The 24,382-nt window shown below is 42.1% G+C and overlaps 1 protein-coding gene across 4 annotated transcripts in view; it reads right to left on the bottom strand.

Annotated features, from left to right (window-relative positions):
- Positions 1–24,382, bottom strand: part of LOC133615997 (amyloid-beta A4 precursor protein-binding family A member 2-like) — a 142,699-nt gene that overhangs the window by 83,342 nt on the left and 34,975 nt on the right. For 2 of the 4 annotated variants that reach the window (XM_072914767.1, XM_061974975.1), the window contains exon 1: positions 1,659–1,753. The exons of the other annotated variants lie outside the window; for them this stretch is intronic. The gene's annotated coding sequence lies outside the window, so the exon portion shown is untranslated. Of the gene's footprint in view, positions 1–1,658; positions 1,754–24,382 lie in introns of those variants that run through there. 4 annotated transcript variants of the gene reach the window in all.

The following is a 24,382-nucleotide window of genomic DNA, read 5'->3' on the forward strand; positions in this document are numbered from 1 at the left end:
AATCGGTATTGGTATTGGCTGATCTTACTCATGGATGAACGGTATCGGAACCGGCAAGCTAAAACCAACCAACAAGACGCTAGGGTTGTACGGTATACCGGTATCTGTATAGTACTGCGATACTAATGAATCATATTCGGTACTATGCCGCCTCTGAAAAGTAATCTTCGCGTCCATGGCGACAAATAAAGTAAGTTTCTTACAAGTATCATCCCTGCAAGACGAGGAATAGCTAAACATGCTTCACTACACACCGTCGCTCACTGGTGTCAAAATGTAAACAAACGCCATTGGTGGATCTACACTTAACATCCAATGTAATGATACCAAGTACAGTAGCGTATCTAGTGGCTACTACTATGATTACGTCAATATTTTTTGGCATCACATCTTTTTTTTTTTTTTTTTGTTATTTATATGATGTTTATAAACTCAGGAAATATGTCCCTGCACACATGAAGACTTTGAATATGACCAATGTATGATCCTGTAAAGACTTGGAATCAGATTGATACCCAAATTTGTGGTATCATCCAAAACTAATGTAAAGTATCAAACAACAAAAGAACAAGTGATTATTACATGTTAACAGAAGTGTAGATAGAACATGTTAAAAGAGAAAGTAAGCAGATATTAACAGTAAATGAACAAGTAGATTAATAATTCATTCTCTACCACTTGTCCTTAATAATGTTGACAAAATAATAGAACGGAAAATTACTGCATACGTCAGCAGCTAAATTAGGAGCCTTTGTTTGCTTACTTACTAATAAAAGACAAGTTGTCTTGTATGTTCACAATTTTATTTAAGGACAAACTTGTAATAAGAAACATATGTTTAATGCACCGTAATATTTTTTGTTAAAATAAAGCCAATAATGCAATTTTTTGTGGTCCCCTTTATTTAGAAAAGTACCGAAATAATTTTGGTACTGGTACCGGTACCAAAATGTTGGTATTGGGATTACACTACAAGACGCTAACACTACTTGGACAAACTGCCTGAAATTCATCGCCAGGAACGTTCCAGATAGTTTGTGTCATTCTGCACTCCAAAAAAAAAAAAATCAGATTAATAATAATGTTGGATTAGTCTGCATAAAAGTGTTAATGTCATCATCGTAAATATACAGTCACATGTCTCTGTATCATTCAGAAGAGGACCCAGATCTCATACTAATAGATCCAATCAAAACAAGTCGACCGTGGAAGTTGTCAAGAGGATACAATACATTATTCATATTAAAAAGAAATCCATGCGTGTAAACCAGCATGGGTCCACACAAGCAAGCGCTAGCAGTGCCAGCAATAATTTTGTAGTTTTATTTTCTGTCAGGCACACCATTATGAGCCCTGTCATTTGTTTTGTCAGTGAGCTTTCAATATATACATCATTACAATATGAATAATTATTGAAGATTACAGTTATTAGCGATGAATACATCAACTCAAACACTACCCAGTAAAAGACAAATACAAAAAAAGACCAAACAAAATAACCGGTAGGTCAAAAGTGCTATGATTAAGAACAAGAACTGTAATTACTGAGCATGACCAAATACCTAAATAAACCAGCAATCTTTTTCTAATTATCAAATGATTCTGAATGCCCACGGCGTGTTCAAATCAAGAAAACAAGAACTGAATGAACCTCTTACCTGAGGTCCTGAAATGTGATGTGGCGTTCAATGGCACTATCCTTAACAAGGTCCCAGTGTTCTCTCCCTTCAGTCTCTCCTTGCTCCTCCCTTCCCCCACCAGCTGCTACACAGCATGCACCTCTCTGACTCCACCCGCCCTATTTCTCCATATTATATTCCAGCTTGTTGAAACCCCTCCTCATCGGACCTCCCTGAGCAGAGCGTAATAATCGGTAACTACGGGTAACTGCATCTCAGGGTGTATACAGTATCTCCTTAGACCTCCTCTTTATTGGACTCCAATATTGCTCTTGGTTTTGCGTCGCTGATGCAAGATTTGATGTTTTACTTCAATGTGTTTTGACGTACTTGTATTTTACCAGGTGCAAAGAGAACTGCTACATGTTTGAATATACATCATATCTACATATGTACAAATAATGAGGCGTGTTTTTCTGCACTATTACCACCATTAACGGAGGCGTGGTATCGTGTATGTGTATAGTGAAGTACTGTATTTTGCACTTGTGTTTTGTCTTGCAAATATATCAACACTTGTATCAGGGCCAGTCCAAATGCTTATTAAAGCTTTCAAAATAATATAAAATAATGTGTATATATATATATATATATATATTAGTGGTGTAACGGTACACAAACATTTCGGTTCATTTTTGGTACAGTAAGAAAACAACAAAATATACAGTTTTTGGTTATTAATTTACCAAATTTGTAAACAATGGCGTAACATACATGTACACACAGGGTCCATTGCCAGGGTTAATGTGGTCAACATATATAAAATAAAAACCAAATAAGATAAGGCTCAGAATGGCTTCTTAACAAAACCTTTCTACATATAAAGTGCTTTTTTTGATTGATTGATTGAGACTTTTATTAGTAGATTGGACAGTACAGTACATATTCCGTACAATTGACCATTAAATGGTAATACCCGAATAAGTTTTTCAACTTGTTTAAGTCGGGGTCCACGTTAATCAACATTAAACTGCCTCAAGTTGTTGCTCAGTTTAAATAAAATGACAAAACTTTTCTTCTACATATAAAAAGTGCAACATTAAACAGTTTCAAGACAACTCAGCCTCAGATTAACTTTTCTTTTCCCCCCAGCCTGGCTAATTTGGCAGTAAGAGAATATGTGGGCTCATTGTTCTTCCACCATAGAAGTGGGTCAAAATCTAGTTTTAAAGGGGAACATTATCACCAGACCTATGTAAGCATCAATATATACCTTGATGTTGCAGAAAAAAGACCATATATTTTTTAAACCGATTTCCGAACTCTAAATGGGTGAATTTTGGCGAATTAAACACCTTTCTATTATTCGCTCTCGGAGCGATGACGTCACGTTGTGACGTCACATCGGGAAGCAATCTGCCATTTTCTCAAACACCGAGTCAAATCAGCTCTGTTATTTTCCGTTTTTTCGACTGTTTTCCGTACCTTGGAGACATCATGCCTCGTCGGTGTGTTGTCGGAGGGTGTAACAACACGAACAGGGACGGATTCAAGTTGCACCAGTGGCCCAAAGATGCGAAAGTGGCAAGAAATTGGACGTTTGTTCCGCACACTTTACCGTCGAAAGCTATGCTACGACAGAGATGGCAAGAATGTGTGGATATCCTGCGACACTCAAAGCAGATGCATTTCCAACGATAAAGTCAAAGAACTCTGCCGCCAGACCCCCATTGAATCTGCCGGAGTGTGTGAGCAATTCAGGGACAAAGGACCTCAGTAGCACGGCAAGCAATGGCGGCAGTTTGTTCCCGCAGACGAGCGAGCTAAAACCCCTGGATGTCTTGGCTCACACCGTGCCTTATGCCACCGAAGATGATCAAGAGAAAAATATCGACCCTAGCTTCCCTGGCCTGCTACATCAACTCCAAAACTGGACAGATCAGCTTTCAGGAAAAGAGCGCGGATGAGGGTATGTCTACAGAATATATTAATTGATGAAAATTGGGCTGTCAGCACTCTCAAAGTGCATGTTGTTGCCAAATGTATTTCATATGCTGTAAACCTAGTTCATAGTTGTTAGTTTCCTTTAATGCCAAACAAACACATACCAATCGTTGGTTAGAAGGCGATCGCCGAATTCGTCCTCGCTTTCTCCCGTGTCGCTGGCTGTCGTGTCGTTTTCGTCGGTTTCGCTTGCATACGGTTCAAACCGATATGGCTCAATAGCTTCAGTTTCTTCTTCAATTTTGTTTTCGCTACCTGCCTCCACACTACAACCATCCGTTTCAATACATGCGTAATCTGTTGAATCGCTTAAGCCGTTGAAATCCGAGTCTGAATCCGAGCTAATGTCGCTATAGCTTGCTGTTCTATGCGCCATGTTTGTTTGTGTTGGCATCACTTTGTGACGTCACAGGAAAATGGACGGGTGTATATAGCGATGGTTAAAATCAGGCACTTTGAAGCTTTTTTTAGGGATATTGCGTGATGGGTAAAATTTTGAAAAAAACTACGAAAAATAAAATAAGCCACTGGGAACTGATTTTTAATGGTTTTAACCCTTCTGAAATTGTGATAATGTTCCCCTTTAAGGCAATATGGACTTAAATCTGCTGCTATAAAAACATTTGTTATTGCTTTAGCCCTGCCTGACTCACCAAGGAGAGGCTGCTTGAATGCGGTGGTGACGCTTCAAATGGGTTAGCATGTTTGACGTGTTGTCAGAAGCAGTCGGCAATGTCGGCAAACCTCCGTCCTCCATTGTTGTATCGCGCAGCCAAAGTGTTCCCAAACGGGAGATCTTAACGAGGCAGGAGGGTCTTCCAGCTCTGGCTTTTACATGTTGTCCTAGCCCGGTCGCTACTAGCATGCCGTGTGTTGTGCCTCAGTGTGCATTGTTTACACAACGTGCGGTACGCTACTTAATATGTCCGTGTGGAAACTCGTTCGGTACACCTCCGAACCGAACCGAAACCCCCGTACCGAAACGGTTCAATACAAATACACGTATATATATATACACACATATATATATATATATATATTAGGGCTGTCAAAGTCAACGCGATAATAACGTGTTAACTATAAATTTCAATTACGTCACACATTTTTTTTAGCGGGCGCGAACGTGTCCTTTTTTACCCTTGTGCCGTGCCGTAACGGGGGAACTTGGCTGCAGTTCACTTGCTACTGATGAGCCACAAGCGAGCAGAAATGGACAAAGGAGAATCAAACATATGGAAATATCAGGTTGAAAGCCATGGCAAGTTGTTCTCCCGACAAGAAAGTACTATTGTGGCCAAACAGCAACATTTTTGTTTCATCTGACCACAGAACTTTCCTACAGAAGGTCTTATCTTTGTCCATGTGATGTCAGATGAAACAAAAATTGAGCTGTTTGGCCACAATACACAGCAATATGTTTGGAGGAGAAAAGGTGAGACCTTTAATCCCAGGAACACCAAGCCTACCGTTAAGCATGGTGGTGGTAGTATTATGCTCTGGGCCAGTTTTTCTGCCAATGGAACTGGTGCTTTACAGAGAGTAAATGGGACAATGGAAAATGAGGATTACCTCCAAATTCTTCAGGACAACCTAAAATCATCAGCCCGGAGGTTGGGTCTTGGGCGCAGTTGGGTGTTCCAACAGGACAATGACCCCAAACACATGTCAAAAGTGGTAAAGAAATGGCTAAATCAGGCTGGAATTAAGGTTTTAGAATGACCTTCCCAAAGTCCTGACTTAAACGTGTGGACAATGCTGAAGAAAACCAACAAATTTAGCTGAACTGCACCAATTTTGTCAAGAACAGTGGTCAAAAATTCAACCAGAAGCTTGCCAGAAGCTTGCCAGAAGCTTGTGGATGGCTACCAAAAGCGCCTTATTGCAGTGAAAAAAAAAAAAAGTTGTAGAAATTATTGGAAACTCATGACAGCCATGTCATTATGTTGTTTACAAGTGTATGTAAACTTTTGACCACGATATATATATATATATATATATATATATATATATGTATGTGTGGGGAAAAAAAAATCACAAGACTATTTCATCTCTACAGGCCTGTTTCATGAGGGGGGGTACCCTCAATCATCAGGAGATTTTAATGGGAGCATTCGCATACCATGGTTTATATAGGGCACAGAGTGGGTGGGTACAGGCTGGCGTAGAAGCGTGGTGATTGGCTCATATGTTACCTAGGAGGTGTTTCCGTCTATGGCGGCATGCTGTTACAATTTCGCTGCGCTTGTTGAGGGATGACAGGTCTGGACGGTAAATAATAAACAGTTTCTCTTTCAAGCATAGGTTGCATCTTTTATTACCACTATTGTTAGGTGTGCTGGATGCAAGAATTTGCCATGTTATTGAATATTCAACATTATTGTCTTTGAGGTCCCAAATGTGTTTGCTGAGTTCTGTGGTATTTCGCAGGTTTTTGTTCCTGAAAGAAGCCTTGTGATTGTTCCATCTGGTTTTGAATTCTCCCTCGGTTAATCCTACATATGTGTCGGATGTGTTAATGTCCTTGCGTGTTACCTTAGATTGGTAGACAACTGATGTTTGTAAGCACCCCCCGTTGAGAGGGCAATCAGGTTTCTTCCGACAGTTACAGCCTTTGTATATATATATATATATATATATATATATATATATATATATATATATATATATATATATGACATTGCTGAATACGGAGTACTTACAAGCGACACGGTGTGGAGACATAAGAGGTAAAATGGGCTCATTTTGGCTTGAAACCAACAATAAATGTGCATTTCATATTTCATTCATTCACAACTCCTCCAACACGAACATTATTGTTTTTGCACTTTTGGCTTCTTATTAAATAACTTTTTCAAATAGATTCAATCTTGCACGTGGAAACTTTAAGTGTGGGCTTTAGATGATACAACACTCCCGTCAGGGGGTGCATTCTACGCCGGGGGTGCATTATCTGGCACAACACCTGGACGCTACAATATACACCCCCGCATTCTTGTTTGGTGTGGATTCACAGTGTGGCGTATATTTCTAACAATGTTAAAGTTTTTTTATACTGGCACCCTCAGTGTAACCTGTATCGCTGAAGATCAAGTATGCATTGCATTCACTTCTGTGTGCGTGCTAAAGCCGCACATTATATGTAACTGGGCCAGCTCTTGTTGGACTGGACGAAAAGGAGACGTTACAATTCTCGTGAGGGGCACTGAAATTTGGGAGTCTCCCGGGAGATATGGCAAGTATGAGAATTAGCGGTGTACCGCAGCATCGTCGCTGTATAAAATCGGCGGGCCAGCTCTAGTGTTAATTTGTTATCGCCTCACGGGCCAAGTGAAATTCCCCGGCGGGCCAAATTTGGCCCGCGGGCCAGAGTTTGACACCCATGCTTTAAATTATAGCTAGCTAGCGGCTAACATCCATCTGCAGTCGGCAGTGTTTTAGCTACTTCTAAATCACTAATCCTCGCCTTCATGGTGACAAATAAGTATGTTTCTTACAAGTATCATCCCTGCAGGACGAGGAATAGCTAAACATGCATCAGCACACACCGTAAGAGGATACAATACCTCCCCACTAACAGAAAGCTGGCGCTCCTCAGTGTAAACAAATGGGTGGATCATCGACTGTAACAATACCAAGTACAAGAGCCGTATCTAGTCGATACTAGAATGATTATATCAATATTTTTACTATTACAAAATCATTTAGTTATTTTTTTGTGATTTATAAAGTCTGGAAAAATGTCCCTGGACACAAGATAACTTTAATTATGACCAATGTATGACCCTGTAACTACTTGGTGTTGGATTGATACCAAAATGTGTAGTATCACCTAAAACTCATGTAAAGTATCCAAAAAAAGGAATGAGTGCATATTACATTTTAACAGAAGTGTAGATAGAATTTGTAAGCAGATATTAACAGTAAATGAACAAGTAGATCCATGTTCTACAGCTTTTATAGTTTTGACAAAACAATAGAATGAGAAATGACACAATATGTTACTGCAATAGTCCCCAGCCACCGTTCCGGGGCCCGCACCGGTCCGTGACGAATTTTCTACCCGGCCGCACGGAGACATTAAATAATTTATAACCGACCGCATTTTCTCCTACTTAACCTTTGCCAGTCCCACCGGACACACCAATATGCGTGTTCATAGATGTATTATTAAACCCCTGATAGGAAGTCTGCATTTGCTATATTTGTTACATCTTTGTTACATAGGACAATGCACATTAATAAACATATAAAATGTAAAGGTGCCGAATCGTAGCCAATAGCTAGGTTCCATCTGCAGTCCGCGGCAGGTTGATGATCTAGGACCAGGGCAGATCAGGAACAAAGTGACCATAGTAGTTAAAGTGCATAAGGCAGATGGAGAAGTGCTAAATTGTTGCATATAATAATTGTGCTGAAGGAAAAAAATACACATCTCTTTTAGTCTAGTATGTTAAAGTTCTGGTATTATTGCACATAGTCCTATTACACAAGTTAACAATAACAGATGTATTTACGCATGGATAATTGGACCAAAAAAAGCTAACATTAGTGTATCTACGTCTGAAATATTGCACAACATATGAATACGTAACTTTTAGAATGGAAATAGAAATCCACAGAAATCTATTGCAGTGGTTCTCAACTTTTTTTCAGTGATGTACCCCCTGTGAAAACATTTTTAATTCAAGTACCCCCTAATCAGAGCAAAGCATTTTTGGTTGAAAAAAAGAGATAAAGAAGTAAAATACAGCACTATGTCATCAGTTTCTGATTTATTAAATTGTATAACAGTGCAAACTATTGCTCATTTGCAGTGGTCTTTCTTGAACTATTTGGAAAAAAAGATAGGTTTTTATTTATATTTACAAAGGATTTTTGAATTGTTGCTATTTTTAGAATATTTAAAAAAAATCTCACGTACCCCTTGGCATACCTTAAAGTACCCCCAAGGGTATGCGTACCCCCATTTGAGAACCACTGATCTATTGGAACTAACGGCAAGTATTTCTAGCTTTCTTATATATCCATGCGTTTGTCCATGAATGTGATGTATCACCTATAACCCATCAGATACTAAAGCCAAAAGAAGCTGACTCCTAGCAAAAATTAGTAAAAAAAAAACCGTCTATGGAGAGCTTTTTTGCAAAGTGAAAAGGCCCGGGGCTCCCATTAATTCAACGTTATGGTGAGTTTTTTCATGTATTCATTTTGCATGCACTTATTTGTTATATTTATCTGCCACACGTGGAAGGCCGGTCCGTGAAAATAATGCCTACATTAAACCGGTCCCTGGTGCAAAAAAGGTTGGGGACCCCTTTGTTACTGCATACGTTAGCAGCCCCTTTGCCTACTTACTACTAAAAGACAAGTTGTCTAGAATGTTCACTATTTTATTTTATGACAAAATTCTCCATTGATTGCAATAAGAAACATATGTTTAATGTATCATAAGATTTTCTGTTCAAATAAAGCCAATAATATTTTTTTGTGGTCTTCTTTATTTTAAAAAGTATCGAAATATATTTGGTACCGGTACCAAAATATTGGTATTGGGACAACCCAAATATGTACATATATATGTAAAGGTATATATTGTTACACTTTACATACAGTCAGCTTTCGGCACCCGGCCAAATTTTCATAAGTCATAAAGTTTGGACACTCCTGCCTTAAAGGTATGATTGCAAATACATTTTTCCACCAGTTTGTTGACACACAATATGATAATAATCAAATGAAAGGGGCACTTATTTACTAATATCATTTGGCAAATATACATTTACAGTAGATGGTTTCGCAGTTACAAGTGGTCGTTTGAGGTCGTCTGTAACTGCGATGTGGCCTACAATGAAAATGAGTTTGACCTTCCTGTGTTAAGGTCACAGGACCTAGTAAAAACATACGGACTAGGGTTGTACGGTATACCGGTATTAGTATAGTACCGCGATACTAATGAATCATATTCGGTACTATACCGCCTCTGAAAAGTACTGGTTTGGTAATCCTCGACTCCATTGCGACAAATAAAGTACATTTCTTAGAAGTATCATCCCTGCAGGACGAGGAATAGCTAAACATGCATTCACTACACACCGTAGCTCACCGGCATCAAAATGTAAACAAATGCCATTGGTGGACCTATACCTGACATCAACTGTAATGATACCAAGTACAGTAGCGTATATAGTAGATACTACTATGATAATGTCAATATTTTTTGGCATCACAACATCTTCTTTCGTTTAAAAAAAAATTATATTATGTTTATAAACTCAGGAAATATGTCCCTGGACACATGAGGACTTTGAATATGACCAATGTATGATCCTGTAATGACTTGGTATCAGATTGATACCTACATGTGTGGTATCATCCAAAACTAATGTAAAGTAGCACACAAAAGAATAGGTGATTATTACATTTTAACAGAAGTGTTGATAGAACATGTTAAAAGAGAAAGTAAGCAAATATTAACAGTAAATGAACAAGTAGATTAATAATTCATTTTCTACCACTTTTCTGTATTAATTTTGACAAAATAATAGAATGATAAATGACACAATATGTTACTGCATACGTCAGCAGCTAAATTAGGAGCCTTCGTTTGCTTACTTACTACTAAAAAACAAGTTGTCTTGTATGTTCACTATTTTATCTAAGGACAGAAATTGCAATAAGAAACATATGTTTAATGTACCGTAAGATTTTTTATTAAAATAAAGCCAATAATGCAGTTTTTTGTGGTCCCCTTTATTTAGAAAAGTACCGAAAAGTACCCAAAAGTATCGAAATAATTTTGGTACCAGTACCAAAATATTGGTACCGGTACCACAACACTAATGCGGACACAACTAAAGTGTGAATTCTATGTAAGTTAGTATTGTTTTTTAAGGAAATTAAACTAAAAGTAATGATAGCATAAGGATTACCACACATATGTACAAAATATAACATTTCTGAAAGATTTAAATTATTATATTTCATGGTAAAGTAAAATTTTAGGAAATACGGGCAGTGTTCAAAGTAGTTTAAATGTACAATTTGCTTAATAATTATTTTTTTAATCCTTATTTCTCAGGTATACTGTACGTTAAGCTGTAAGTGAGAAATATAAACATTTGTTTCTACATCTTACCAACAGAAGAGTCCTAAAATGTTGACAGTGGATCACAATGTTTTTTTAATCAGTAAAAAAATAAATAAAATGGATGTCACTTACGTACTTGGTCATTACTAATAGTCCAATACCAGCCTGCCTGCCTGCAGAATCCCAATTGTCTTCTTTGAGCAGCAGCTGGGGAACACTTGAGCCAAGCTATCATCTCGGACAAACCTATTTGTGTCTGCCACAAAATGCTTCAGCTAGAGTGAGATGAAGCTTTAAATTATCCTCGGACACTCCCCTTGTTTGGCAGATACGTGTGTGTGGCGTGAGTGCAAGGCTGAGGAAGTAGGAGATGCTGAGAAACCGTGCAAGAGCGGCAGATGGCTTAGTTGGATTGTGGACCATGAGAATGCTAATGTATTTGCCTTGAAATTGAAGGTATGACCCTGTTCAAGCCAGTGAGTGAGGTGGTTTGGACGAGAACAACAAGAAAGAATGAAGACAGAGGAGGTAAGATGTGGAAACAATCACACATTTTGGTCTTTGGAATGGGGTCATCCATGGTTGTAAATTGATACGAGTCTTTATCTGCCAAAAATGTATCAAAAAGTTAGTTTCTTTACTTTCTAACCGCCTTTGATTGATTGAAACTCGTATTAGTAGATTGCACAGTACAGTACATATTCCGTACAATTGACCACTAAATGGTAACACTTGAATATGTTTTTCAACTTGTTTAAGTCGGGGTCTACCTTAATCAATTCATGGTACAAATATATACTATCAGCATAATACAGTCATCACACAAGTTAATCATCAGAGTATATACATTGAATTATTTACATTATTTACAATCCGGGGGGTGGGATGTGGAGGGGGTGGGGACGGGCGGGGTTAGGTTGGGTTGCTATCAGCATACTTCAGTCATCAACAATTATATCATCTGAGAAATGGACATTGTAACAGTGTAGGTCTCACTTGGTATATGTACAGCGAGCGGTGACCATAGTGAGCTCAGAAAGCATAAGAACAAGTATATACATTTGATTATTTACATTTGATTATTTACAATCCTGGGAGGTGGGATGTGGTGGAGGGAGGGGGTTAGGCTAGGGTTGTAGCTGCCTGGAGGTGTTATTTTAGTGAGGGATGTGTCAATTGATCGACCACCAACCAATATTGGACGGTTTTCGTGGAAAAAGTCTGTGAATGGCATTTGCCGATTAATACCTTTTAATTGCCAATCATAAACGCTGCGGTCTTAAACTAAAAATAATCACCTCCATTATGTCAAATAAACTGCATTTTTAGTATAATAATCATGTACTATTATCACTGGAGGATGAGGCTGAACATGTTACAGACCGAGAGAAAAAAAAGTTAAAGAAGTACCAATGATTATCACACACACACACTAGGTGAGGGGAGCAGTGAGCAGCATCGGTGGCCACGCCCGGGAATCATTTTGGTGATTTAACCCCTTTTTCCAACCCTTGATGCTGAGTGCCAAGCAGGGAGGTAATGGGTCCCATTTTTATAGTCTTTGGTTTGACACGACCTACCAATCTCAGGGCGGACACTCTAACCCAGGGGTCAGCAACGCGGTGCCCTGGGTTACCGGTCCTGGTAAAACAGGACCGGATGAGTAGCCCGCTGGCCTGTTCTAAAAATAGCTCAAACAGCAGCACTTACCAGTGAACCGCCTCTATTTTTTAAATGTTATTTATTTACTAGGAAGCTGGTCTCGCTTTGCTTGACATTTTTAATTCTAAGAGAGACAAAACTCAAATAGAATTTGAAAATCCAAGAAAATATTTTAAAGACTTGGTCTTCACTAACTGACAAGGAAACAGATAACAGATTTGGTGTCCAGTTCAAAGTGTGACATGATTTATTTAAAAATTTGAGAGTTTACTTTTGTATTTTACATGAGTTATTATTTGTACAAACATGGTGCAAAGTAATTAATGATTTGTTAAAAAATGTTAGTGGCTAGCTAGTTAAAATGGGATATTGTGATTTCACAAGACTGTCTTAGAAGTGATCATTTGAAAATGTTCAATTTGAAAAATGTGCACTTAGAGAAAATATAAAAATAAAGTGTTGCATATTGATATTTATCTGTTTCTATATATATTTATTGTGAGAAATCATTAAGATGATCAGTGTTTCCACAAAGATAAATATCATTAATTATTAATAATAACATAAAGTTAAAGATAAATTGAGCAAATTGGCTATTTCTGGCAATTTATTTAAGTGTGTATCAAACTGGTAACCCATTCGCATTAATCAGTACCCAAGAAGTAGCTCTTGGTTTCAAAAAGGTTGGTGACCCCTGCTCTAACCACTAGGCCTCTGAGCAGGCATGCACTGTGAATGTGTTAGATCACAATCAAAGCATTGAGGCTTGCTAGCTCAGTACCATCACGGACAAGGGAGGCAACATCAGGCAATCATACATGATTGCAGGGAAACGGCTTCCAAGATTAGATATTAGCAGAAGTACAAAGATGATGATGTCACGCTGAATGACCAAGCTCTACATTTGTTTAGCTTTTTTTTGTATATACTGTATGTATATATAGTAGGGCCGGGCAATTCATACAATTCTGATTTCGAGTATGGCTTCCATCTCATCCATCCATCCATCTTCTTCCGCTTATCCGAGGTCGGGTCGCGGGGGCAGCAGCCTAAGCAGGGAAGCCCAGACTTCCCTCACCCCAGCCACTTCGTCCAGCTCCTCCCGGGGGATCCCGAGGCGTTCCCAGGCCAGCCGGGAGACATAGTCTTCCCAACGTGTCCTGGGTCTTCCTCGTGGCCTCCTACCGGTTGGACATGCCCTAAACACCTCCTTAGGGAGGCGCTCGGGTGGCATCCTGACCAGATGCCCGAACCACCTCATCTGGCTCCTCTCGATGCGGAGGAGCAGCGGCTTTACTTTGAGATCCCCCCGGATGACAGAGCTTCTCACCCTATCTCTAAGGGAGAGCCCCGCCACCCGGCGGAGGAAACTCATTTCGGCCGCTTGTACCCGTGATCTTGTCCTTTCGGTCATAACCCAAAGCTCATGACCATAGGTGAGGATGGGAACGTAGATCGACCGGTAAATTGAGAGCTTTGCCTTCCGGCTCAGCTCCTTCTTCACCACAACGGATCGATACAGCGTCCGCATTACTGAAGACGCCGCACCGATCCGCCTGTCGATCTCACGATCCACTCTTCCCTCACTCGTGAACAAGACTCCGAGGTACTTGAACTCCTCCACTTGGGGCAAGATCTCCTCCCCAACCCGGAGATGGCACTCCACCCTTTTCCGGGCGAGAACCATGGACTCGGACTTGGAGGTGCTGATTCTCATCCCAGTCGCTTCACACTCAGCTGCGAACCGATCCAGTGAGAGCTGAAGATCCTGGCCAGATGAAGCCATCAGGACCAAATCATCTGCAAAAAGCAGAGACCTAATCCTGCAGCCACCAAACCGGATCCCCTCAACGCCTTGACTGCGCCTAGAAATTCTGTCCATAAAAGTTATGAACAGAATCGGTGACAAAGGGCAGCCTTGGCGGAGTCCAACCCTCACCGGAAACGTGTCCGACTTACTGCCGGCAATGCGAACCAAACTCTGACACTGATCATACAGGGAGCGGACCGCCACAATCAGACAGTCCGAAACCCCATACTCTCTGAGCACTCCCCACAGGACTTCCCGAGGGACACGGTCGAATGCCTTCTCCAAGTCCACAAAGCACATGTAGACTGGTTGGGCAAACTCCCATGCACCCTCAAGGACCCTGCCGAGAGTATAGAGCTGGTCCACAGTTCCACGACCAGGACGAAAACCACACTGTTCCTCCTGAATCCGAGGTTCGACTATCCGGCGTAGCCTCCTCTCCAGTACACCTGAATAGACCTTACCGGGAAGGCTGAGGAGTGTGATCCCACGATAGTTAGAACACACCCTCCGGTTCCCCTTTTTAAAGAGAGGAACCACCACCCCGGTCTGCCAATCCAGAGGTACTGCCCCCGATGTCCACGCGATGCTGCAGAGTCTTGTCAACCAAGACAGCCCTACAGCATCCAGAGCCTTAAGGAACTCCGGGCGGATCTCATCCACCCCCGGGGCCTTGCCACCGAGGAGCTTTTTAACTACCTCAGCAACCTCAGCCCCAGAAATAGGAGAGCCCACCACAGATTCCTCAGGCACTGCTTCCTCATAGGAAGACGTGTTGGTGGGATTGAGGAGGTCTTCGAAGTATTCCCTCCACCGATCCACAACTTCCGCAGTCGAGGTCAGCAGAACACCATCCGCACCATACACGGTGTTGGTAGTGCACTGCTTCCCCTTCCTGAGGCGGTGGATGGTGGTCCAGAATCGCTTCGAAGCCGTCCGGAAGTCGTTTTCCATGGCTTCCCCGAACTCCTCCCATGTCCGAGTTTTTGCCTCCGCGACCGCTGAAGCCGCACACCGCTTGGCCTGTCGGTACCTGTCCGCTGCCTCAGGAGTCCCATGAGCCAAAAGAACCCGATAGGACTCCTTCTTCAGCTTGACGGCATCCCTCACCGCCGGTGTCCACCAACGGGTTCTAGGATTACCGCCACGACAGGCACCAACTACCTTGCGGCCACAGCTCCAATCAGCCGCCTCGACAATAGAGGTGCGGAACATGGTCCACTCGGACTCAATGTCCAGCACCTCCCTCGTGACATGTTCAAAGTTCTTCCGGAGGTGGGAATTGAAACTCTCTCTGACAGGAGACTCTGCCAGACGTTCCCAGCAAACCCTCACAATGCGTTTGGGCCTGCCAGGTCTGTCCGGCATCCTCCCCCACCATCGCAGCCAACTCACCACCAGGTGGTGATCGGTAGAAAGCTCCGCCCCTCTCTTCACCCGAGTGTCCAAAACATGAGGCCGCAAATCCGATGACACAACTACAAAGTCGATCATAGAACTGCGGCCTAGGGTGTCCTGGTGCCAAGTGCACATATGGACACCCTTATGCTTGAACATGGTGTTCGTTATGGACAATCCGTGACGGGCACAAAAGTCCAATAACAAAACACCACTTGGGTTCAGATCCGGGCGGCCATTCTTCCCAATCACGCCTCTCCAGGTTTCACTGTCGTTGCCAATATGAGCGTTGAAGTCCCCCAGTAGAACGAGGGAATCACCCGGGGGAGCACTCTCAAGTACTCCCTCGAGTGAATCCAAAAAGGGTGGGTACTCTGAGCTGCTGTTTGGCGCGTAAGCGCAAACAACAGTCAGGACCCGTCCCCCCACCCGAAGGCGGAGGGAAGCTACCCTCTCGTCCACCGGGTTGAACTCCAACATGCAGGCTCTGAGCCGGGGGGCAACAAGAATTGCCACCCCAGCCCGTCGCCTCTCACTGCTGGCAACGCCAGAGTGGAAGAGAGTCCAGCCCCTCTCGAGAGAACTGGTTCCAGAGCCCTTGCTGTGCGTCGAGGTGAGTCCGACTATATCCAACCGGAACTTCTCTACCTCGCGCACTAGCTCAGGCTCCTTCCCCCCCAGCGAGGTGACGTTCCACGTTCCAAGAGCTAGCTTCTGTAGCCGAGGATCGGACCGCCAAGTGCCCTGCCTTCGGCTACCGCCCAGCTCACATTGCACCCGAGTATGGCTTCCCACAATCATAAAAATGCTATAATTAAAAAAATATATCAATGGGCAACATGCATGCACATTTCTGAGCTTGTAACGATGAGAAGGATGGGGAACGAATGAGTGAAAAAAATAGACTCTCACCATGGTTGCTGCTTTTTATTCGACGCAGCGCTGATATGCCGATTCAATAATCACTCAACTCAACAAAAAAAGTAAGGTATATGATTGCCGCGGTAATCTAACTGCGGATGGGATCACATAATTGGTCAATAAATCAGAATCTGATGTTGAACGCAGGATATCAGGGAAATTTACTTAAATGTGAGTGAAATGCTGTCTTTGTGAGGAGAAGGAACATTTGGTGGGGAAATAATGTGTCCTGGATCGCTCATTCATCATCGAAACATTCAACTTCCCCTTGCTGAACTAAACAATTTCAAAAGACGGCCACTTGAAACAGTTACTAAACTACAATATGTTTGTGTTGTTGTGAACGACATCATCAATGTAAGATCAATGTAGAAACAGGACAGCAGTCACAACTTGAGAGGCTCCCTCTTTTTTTAATTTTTTTTTTAACAGCCTTAAATCGTCTGTACACGTCCAGCTCAGAACAGCAGCACACTTCCCCCACTTCAAAATAACAGCGCGGTGTGCAACATCTGGTCTGACTGCGTTAACAAAATAAAAGTTTCAAAAAAGTACCTTACACAAGCGTAATATACTTAATGCACTTATTGATACATTTACACAATTATTATGCTTTGACCTAAAATACTGGTCAACATTTTCCAAAGATGTATTGCACCAATAAATGTGAGAATTATTGCATTTATTTAACAAACATTTTATCTATTTTTTTTAATTACAAAAAAGCACAGACGTTTTGGTGGTAAAATATCTAAAAAATTTTAATTCAAAAAAATTTAAACGGAAAAATAGAATGCTATTGTTTTTTATATTATTATTCTTACTCAAATGTATTGTTACTATTATCAATATTTTGCTTTTTGTGGTTTATTCATAACGAATGTATATCCTTTTTTCTTTTAAATTCTATTTAAAACCGATTTTTGGTGATATACTAAATACTTATGTTTTCAAATTGACAAATATTTGTGTTATTAATTGTGATTTAAATATCAATCAAAATAATCGGGTTTTATAAATGCCCAGCTCTAATACAGTATATAGTCAAACGCCTGCAGCGCATCCATTGTGATGCAGAATCCCTCGTAAGTCGCAGTTAATTGGTTCTGTGTCTGACCGTGGTAATTTTTTTTCTCAAAGTAGGAACTATTCATTATAAATTGAACATTTTTAAAGCTAGAGCATGAAAAAATGTTTAAGACCCTTTAAATATATATATATATATATATATATATATATATATATATATATATATATATATATATATATATATATATATATATATATATATATACCGTATATATATTTTTATCTTACGAGAGCCCTTTAGACATTAAATAATGCCCACATAGTCACCTTTACACTCAAAGTAATGCTAGCTGAGGCTGAACCAATCAGTGGCCACGTTGCTGGACAACGCACTCGGATTGCTTTGGTCTCATCGAGTGGCCAATACTACCGTAGGATTGATATTTTCAGTTTACTTAGCCATTGTTTATGCTTGAAAATGCTTATTGTGCGCATGCGTCGATCTAGACAGCCGCTGCTGCAGTTCGCTCCGTCTTTGTCTTTTGTCTTTGTTCTTTGTTCGTTTTGTACTTTTTTATACTTTTACATTTACTCTACATTTACTTTTTATCTAGTCGTGCCCTTCTAAAAATGCAGTTTAGAAGTGTTTTGTTCGTCCTACTGACGGTGGGGACGCTACTGAAGAGCTCAGACGGACAACGGTGGAGAGGCTCCTTCATCTACACCAGGGAACAGTTGTTAGCGGCACCCAGGCCCGGCCCTAACCAATCTGGCGCCCTAGGCAAGATTTTAGGTGGCGCCCCCCCACATCGGCAGTGAAGTGTATATACTCACAAGAAACCGAATAGCTTTGTCTTTGACCTTTTTTTTTTTTACTTACAACTATACCTAATATATAAAGGGGTGGAAAAGTGACTATTACCTGCAGGGCAAACATAGCTAACCAGAAGGCAATAACAATGTAAACAAAAAACAGCTGCTTAAAAGATCTAATACAAATGTCCCTGAAAAATGTAAGGTGGGAGTACTGTAATTACCTAACGTTACATTATTATTTTCCATAACAATTTAGCCCCCTCCACAATATTAACCCGACGTTAAAACAGAACTAGCTATTTATTGATTAGCAATTGCCGAATCATGTGACATTAGCTTAATGCTAAAAAGCCGGGTTACTATCACATTCTGTAACAGACAAATAATTTCATGTTCGGCTCATCTACCTGCTACGTCTGTCTTTTCTCGTTTCTCCTCCTCTTCTTTTCTCTTTTTTCTTCCCTGGGCACCTGACAGTTTTGGCCGTTTTGACATCTTGTGTTGATTTTTTGATGTGGTGACGTCCAAAAAGAGTCATGATACGGGAAGGGAGGGGGCGCACCGTGCGGGGGGAGAGGGGGCGTAATGTTGTAACGAATAATATTTCTATTAAATAGGCTTTACTTTGCATTTTAATTAACATGGGATTATTTTTTGTATTTAGAAATAATAGTACCAACTTTTTTTCTTTTCTTTTTTTTTCTCCAACATTTGTGGCACTGGCGTGGCGCCCCCTCATGGACGGCGCCCTTAGCATTTGCCTATACGGCCTATGCCACGGGCCGGCCCTGGCGGCACCAGTTAATAGCATCCAGCTAACGGATCCGGCGCTAACTAACCAGATCCCGGAGGAGCCAAAAAGGACTTATGGAGGTTCTCGTGGCTGTCGAGGGAAAAGGAGACGCTCGAGACAGAAGAGGGCTGAAGCGAGGAGGAAGAGAAGGAGATGTAAACCATATCTTCCTTCCAACGTCATGGGTAACGTGCGGTCTCTGGCAAATAAAATGGATGAGTTGTTGGTGCTTGCCGGTAGTCAGAAAGAATATCATGAGTCTAGCCTAATGTGTTTTACTGAGACGTGGCTGCACGGCGATGTTCCGGATAGTAACGTCTCTATAAACGGGTTTCAAACGGTGCGCGCTGACCGGGACCGAACCAACGGCAAGCAGAAAAGAGGGGGGATTGCTTTGTTTATTAATAAGAAATATTGTCATCCCGGTCATATCACAATAAAAGAGCGCCACTGTGACCCGAATATAGAGATGTTAGCTGTAGGACTCAGACCATATTATTTGCCCAGGGAGATTCCGCATGTTATCGTGATGGCAGTATACACCCCCCCCCCCCCCCCCCCCCTCTGCTAACGCTGCAGCTGCGAGTGACGTCATCCACAGCTCGATAGCCAGACTCCAAACCAAGCACCCGAAAGCTCTCATCCTCACCTCGGGGGATTTTAACCAAGTTACTATGGACAAATCACTACCCAACTTCACTCAGTATGTCAGCTGCCACACCAGAGGAAATAAGATCCTGGACCTGCTGTACGCAAACATCAAGGATGTGTATAGCTCCATACTACTACCAGAGCTGAGCCGGTCAGACCACAACCTTGTTTACTTCAACCCCTGTTATGTGCCTCTGGTCAAAAGACAGCCTGTGACCAAAAAAATAGTGAGAAGGTGGTCAGAAGGGGTCCAAGAGACACTACAGGGCTGTTTTGAGGTAACTGACTGGCAGGTGCTCATGGATCCTCATGGAGAGGACATTGACGGGCTCACAGAGTGCATCACAGACTATATCAACTTCTGTGTTGACTCAAATGTCCCATTAAGGATGGTCACCTGCTACCCAAACAACAAGCCGTGGGTGACCAAGGACATCAAAGCCCTGCTGAATGAGAAGAAGAGGGCATTCAATGCTGGTAACAGGGAGGAGGTGAAAAGAGTTCAGGGGCTGCTGAAGACCAAACTCAAGGAGGCCAAGGAGAACTACAGGAGGAAGCTGGAAGGGAAGCTGAAGGACAACAACATGAAGGCGGTTTGGAGAGGTATGCAGACCATCACCGGCCTCAAACTGTCGGGGGGTAGGGGGGTGGACAGAGACAAAGAGAGGGCCAATGAGCTAAACCAGTTCTTTAACAGGGTTGACACAGTGGCTCCGACAAGCTCCTGCCCCCCCCCCCCCCCCCCCCCCCCCCCCCCAAGACATGCCAGCCGGCCCCCTGACAACTTCAGCGAATCAATCCATCCCCCCCATCCCCTCCTCACAGCCCCCCAACTCCAATGACTACCTCCCCCCACTTAACACCTCACTTTCAGCTTGATGCCCCCCCCCCCCCAACAACCTGAGAACCTCCCAGTGTGTCTGTCTGCAGAACAGGTGAATGCACAGCTAAATAGGTTACAAACAGGCAAGGCCGCGGGTCCTGACGGTGTGAGCCCCAGGGTGCTCAAAGCCTGCGCCCCACAGCTGTGTGGTGTGCTCCAGCACATCTTCAACATGAGCCTTAGGCTGCAGAAAGTCCCCACACTGTGGAAAACCTCATGTGTGGTCCCCATCCCCAAGTGCACACGACCCAGCACGTCGAAGGACTACAGGCCGGTGGCTCTAACCTCCCATATCATGAAGACCATGGAGAGGTTGGTCCTGGAACAACTTCGCCCTACAGTCAAGCCCCACCTGGACCCACACCAATTCGCCTACCAGCCCCGACTGGGAGTGGAGGACGCAGTCATTTACCTGCTGAACCGAGCCCACACCCACCTAGACAAGCCTGCGAGCAGTGTGAGGGTCATGTTTTTTGACTTCTCCAGTGCTTTCGATACCATACGGCCTGGGCTACTGGGTGTGAAGTTGGAGACGATGCAGGTGGAGGCCTCCTTGGTGTCCTGGGTTGTTGATTACCTGACTGACAGACCACAGTACGTGCGACTGCAGGACTGTGTGTCTGACAGGCTGGTCAGCAACACCGGGGCCCCGCAGGGCACAGTCCTCTCCCCCTTCCTCTTCATCATCTACACCACCGATTTCCACTATTTGTCAGAGTCCTGCCACCTTCAGAAGTTTTCTGATGCGATAGTGGGGTGTATGGAGGATGGTGATGATGAGGAATACAGGGCACTGGTGGAGGACTTTGTCACATGGTGTGGAAAGAACCACCTCCAGCTCAATGTGACGAAGACCAAGGAGCTGGTTGTGAACCTGGGAAGGAGGAGTACTCCGGCGACCCCTGTTTTCATCAGGGGGGTCGATGTGGACATGGTTGAGGATTATAAATACCTCAGAGTACACATCGACAACAAGCTGAATGGGTCAAAACACGCTGAGGCACTCTACTAGAAGGGACAGAGCCGCCTCTACTTCCTCAGGAGGCTAGGATCCCAAAGATATTGAAGATGTTCTATGAGTCGGTGGTGGCGGGCGCCTTCTTGTACGCTGTGGCCTGCTGGGGCAGCGGGCTGAGAGCGAGGGACGCAAACAGACTGGACAAGTTGGTAGAGAAGGCCAGTAACGAGGTGGGAGTGGAGCTAGACTCTCTGGCGGTGGTGTCAGAGAGGAGAAGTCGAGCAAAACTCCTAGCCATTATGGACAACACCTCCCACCCACTACACTTGGACCTTTCAGAGAGAATGAGCACGTTCAGTGGAAGGCTCAGACTCCCAAAATGCAACACGGAACGACACAGGAGGTCCTTCATACCGACAGCCATCAGACTGTATAATGCATATGTTTCTTGACTGCACTTAAATGTAGAGTATATGTAGAATATAATTATATTATTCATATATTATATATTGTATATATAATATATTATATATATTATATGATTTATTATTATTATTGTCTATTGCGAGCGAACTGTGGTGCTGAATTTCCCCCAGGGATCAATAAAGTACTTTCTATTCTATTCTATTCTATTAATATGCATTGCAAAATTATTTACCCCCCACCCCAACCCCATTCCTCTCACGCGAGATCCACCCAGGAATCGCTTCCCTACTCTAGAATATGCTTAAAAATATATATTTTTGCCCCCCCAAAAACCTGTGATCGAGTGAAGCCGCAAACTTCAAAGCGCAATGTGGCGGCGGCACGACTGTGATAGACTTTGAAAACTCCTGACCTCAATCAGTAAAGCATAAAAGACTGTGGTGTCAATAGGAACTCAATTTGTTTGTGGGTGTGTATTTACTGGGGTTTCCCAGTCCACTAGTTTTGCGGTAGCTTGGGGTCACAATGAATCAGTCAAAATAACCAAGAGACCTTCCTTAGCATAGGAGACATCAACACAAATACCACAAAACACTAGTAGTATCCTCATGTGCACAGGCTTTGTAAGGAGTCAATATTATGTACCAGTGTGATGTTCCATTTCTAGTAAAGGGGCTTTGGCTTCCTGACCGTAAATTTACCTCTGCAGGTTTGAGACAATGGACATAAATAGTGGAAGAAAAGGGTTATTTCATGCACAGTTCAAGGCCAGTCTTGTCAGGCATTTTATCAGAGAGTCAATGTCTATAAAATCTACTCAGCTGAGCCCGTGGGCCACTGCCTGATTTTTCATGCGGGACAGAGAAGTTTCTGAGCTAGTTTAAACCATCAGGGTCAATGTGACGCTTAATATTTGTTGAGTAGGTAAGAAGATGCCTGAAGTTTTTAACTGTAAAACAAATAATTCAGTAATGTATGTAGAAAGTTTAAAGAAGCGAAACCGTGGCCGTAAAACCGAGGCACTGTGTGTAACGTGGGTTTCCTGTAAGATTGTACCTCTCGTAAACACAATCATAAATATAAACAAAATGACAGTTATCAGCTGTTAGCATATATTACCTCGATCAAACATGGCGCAAAATGTCTGTTACAAGATACTGCGGAAGTAAATAGAAGGGATGCAGTGGTACTCGGTATAATCCTGCACAGGACAATCCGCCTTCATCAAAAAATAGGAAAGTGTGATATTAATCGAAGTCGGATGATATTAAAAAATTAATAGTGATAATTTTTTGGGCCCTATTGCCCAGCTTTGATCGATTATTGTATCGGTCAATATCTCTCATGGATAGGGTTGTACGGTATACCGGTATTAGTATAGTACCGTGATACTAATGAATCATTTTCGGAACTATACCGCCTCTGAAAATTACCGGTCCGCCCTGCAGGACGAGGAATAGCTAAACATGTTTCACTACACACCGTAGCTCACCGGCGTCAACATGTATACAAACGCCATTGGTGGATCTACACCTGACATCCACTGTAATGATACCAAGTAAAGGAGTGTATCTAGTCGATACTACTATGATTACGTCGATATTTTTTGGCATCTTCTTTTGTTTTAAAAAAAATGTATATTATGTTTATAAACTCAGTAAATATGTCCCTGGACACATGAGGACTTTGAATATGACCAATGTATGATCCTGTAACAACTTAGTATCGGATTGATATCCAAAGTTGTGGTATCATCCAAAACTAATGTAAAGTATCAAACAACTAGGGGTGTAACGGTACACAAAAACGTACCTCGGTTTAGAGGTCACGATTCGGTTCATTTTCGGTACAGTAAGAAAACAACAAAATATACATTTTTGGGTTATTTATTTACCAAATTTGCAAAATCTTCCACCAAAAATATTTTTCTTAGTGGAATATTTGATGTGAAGTAATCCGAACCTTGGATAGGTCAATAATTCATAATGACATTGATTTTGATTCAAATTATGTTTTGAGCAATGACAGTTTGAAAAAAAAAAACAGCTTTGTTTTATTAGTCAACATTGCAACTTTTCTAAATTACATTTAACCTTTAAGCTTTTTTATTTCACTTTTGTTATGTTTTTGTTTATTTTAATAGTATTTTTAGAATGTGCCGTGGGCCCATTAAAACATTAGCTGTGGGCCGCAAATGGCCTCCGGGGCACACTTTTGACACCCCTGCTATAGATAATAAAAAACGAAATCTGATAAATCTATGGATAAAAAGCAGAGCCTGGCGACGCATGCGCGTTTATCATAACTCTCTCGCTCTCTCTGTCT

Source organism: Nerophis lumbriciformis, linkage group LG15 (assembly GCF_033978685.3).
Source record: "Nerophis lumbriciformis linkage group LG15, RoL_Nlum_v2.1, whole genome shotgun sequence".
Classification (NCBI taxonomy): Eukaryota; Metazoa; Chordata; class Actinopteri; order Syngnathiformes; family Syngnathidae; genus Nerophis; species Nerophis lumbriciformis.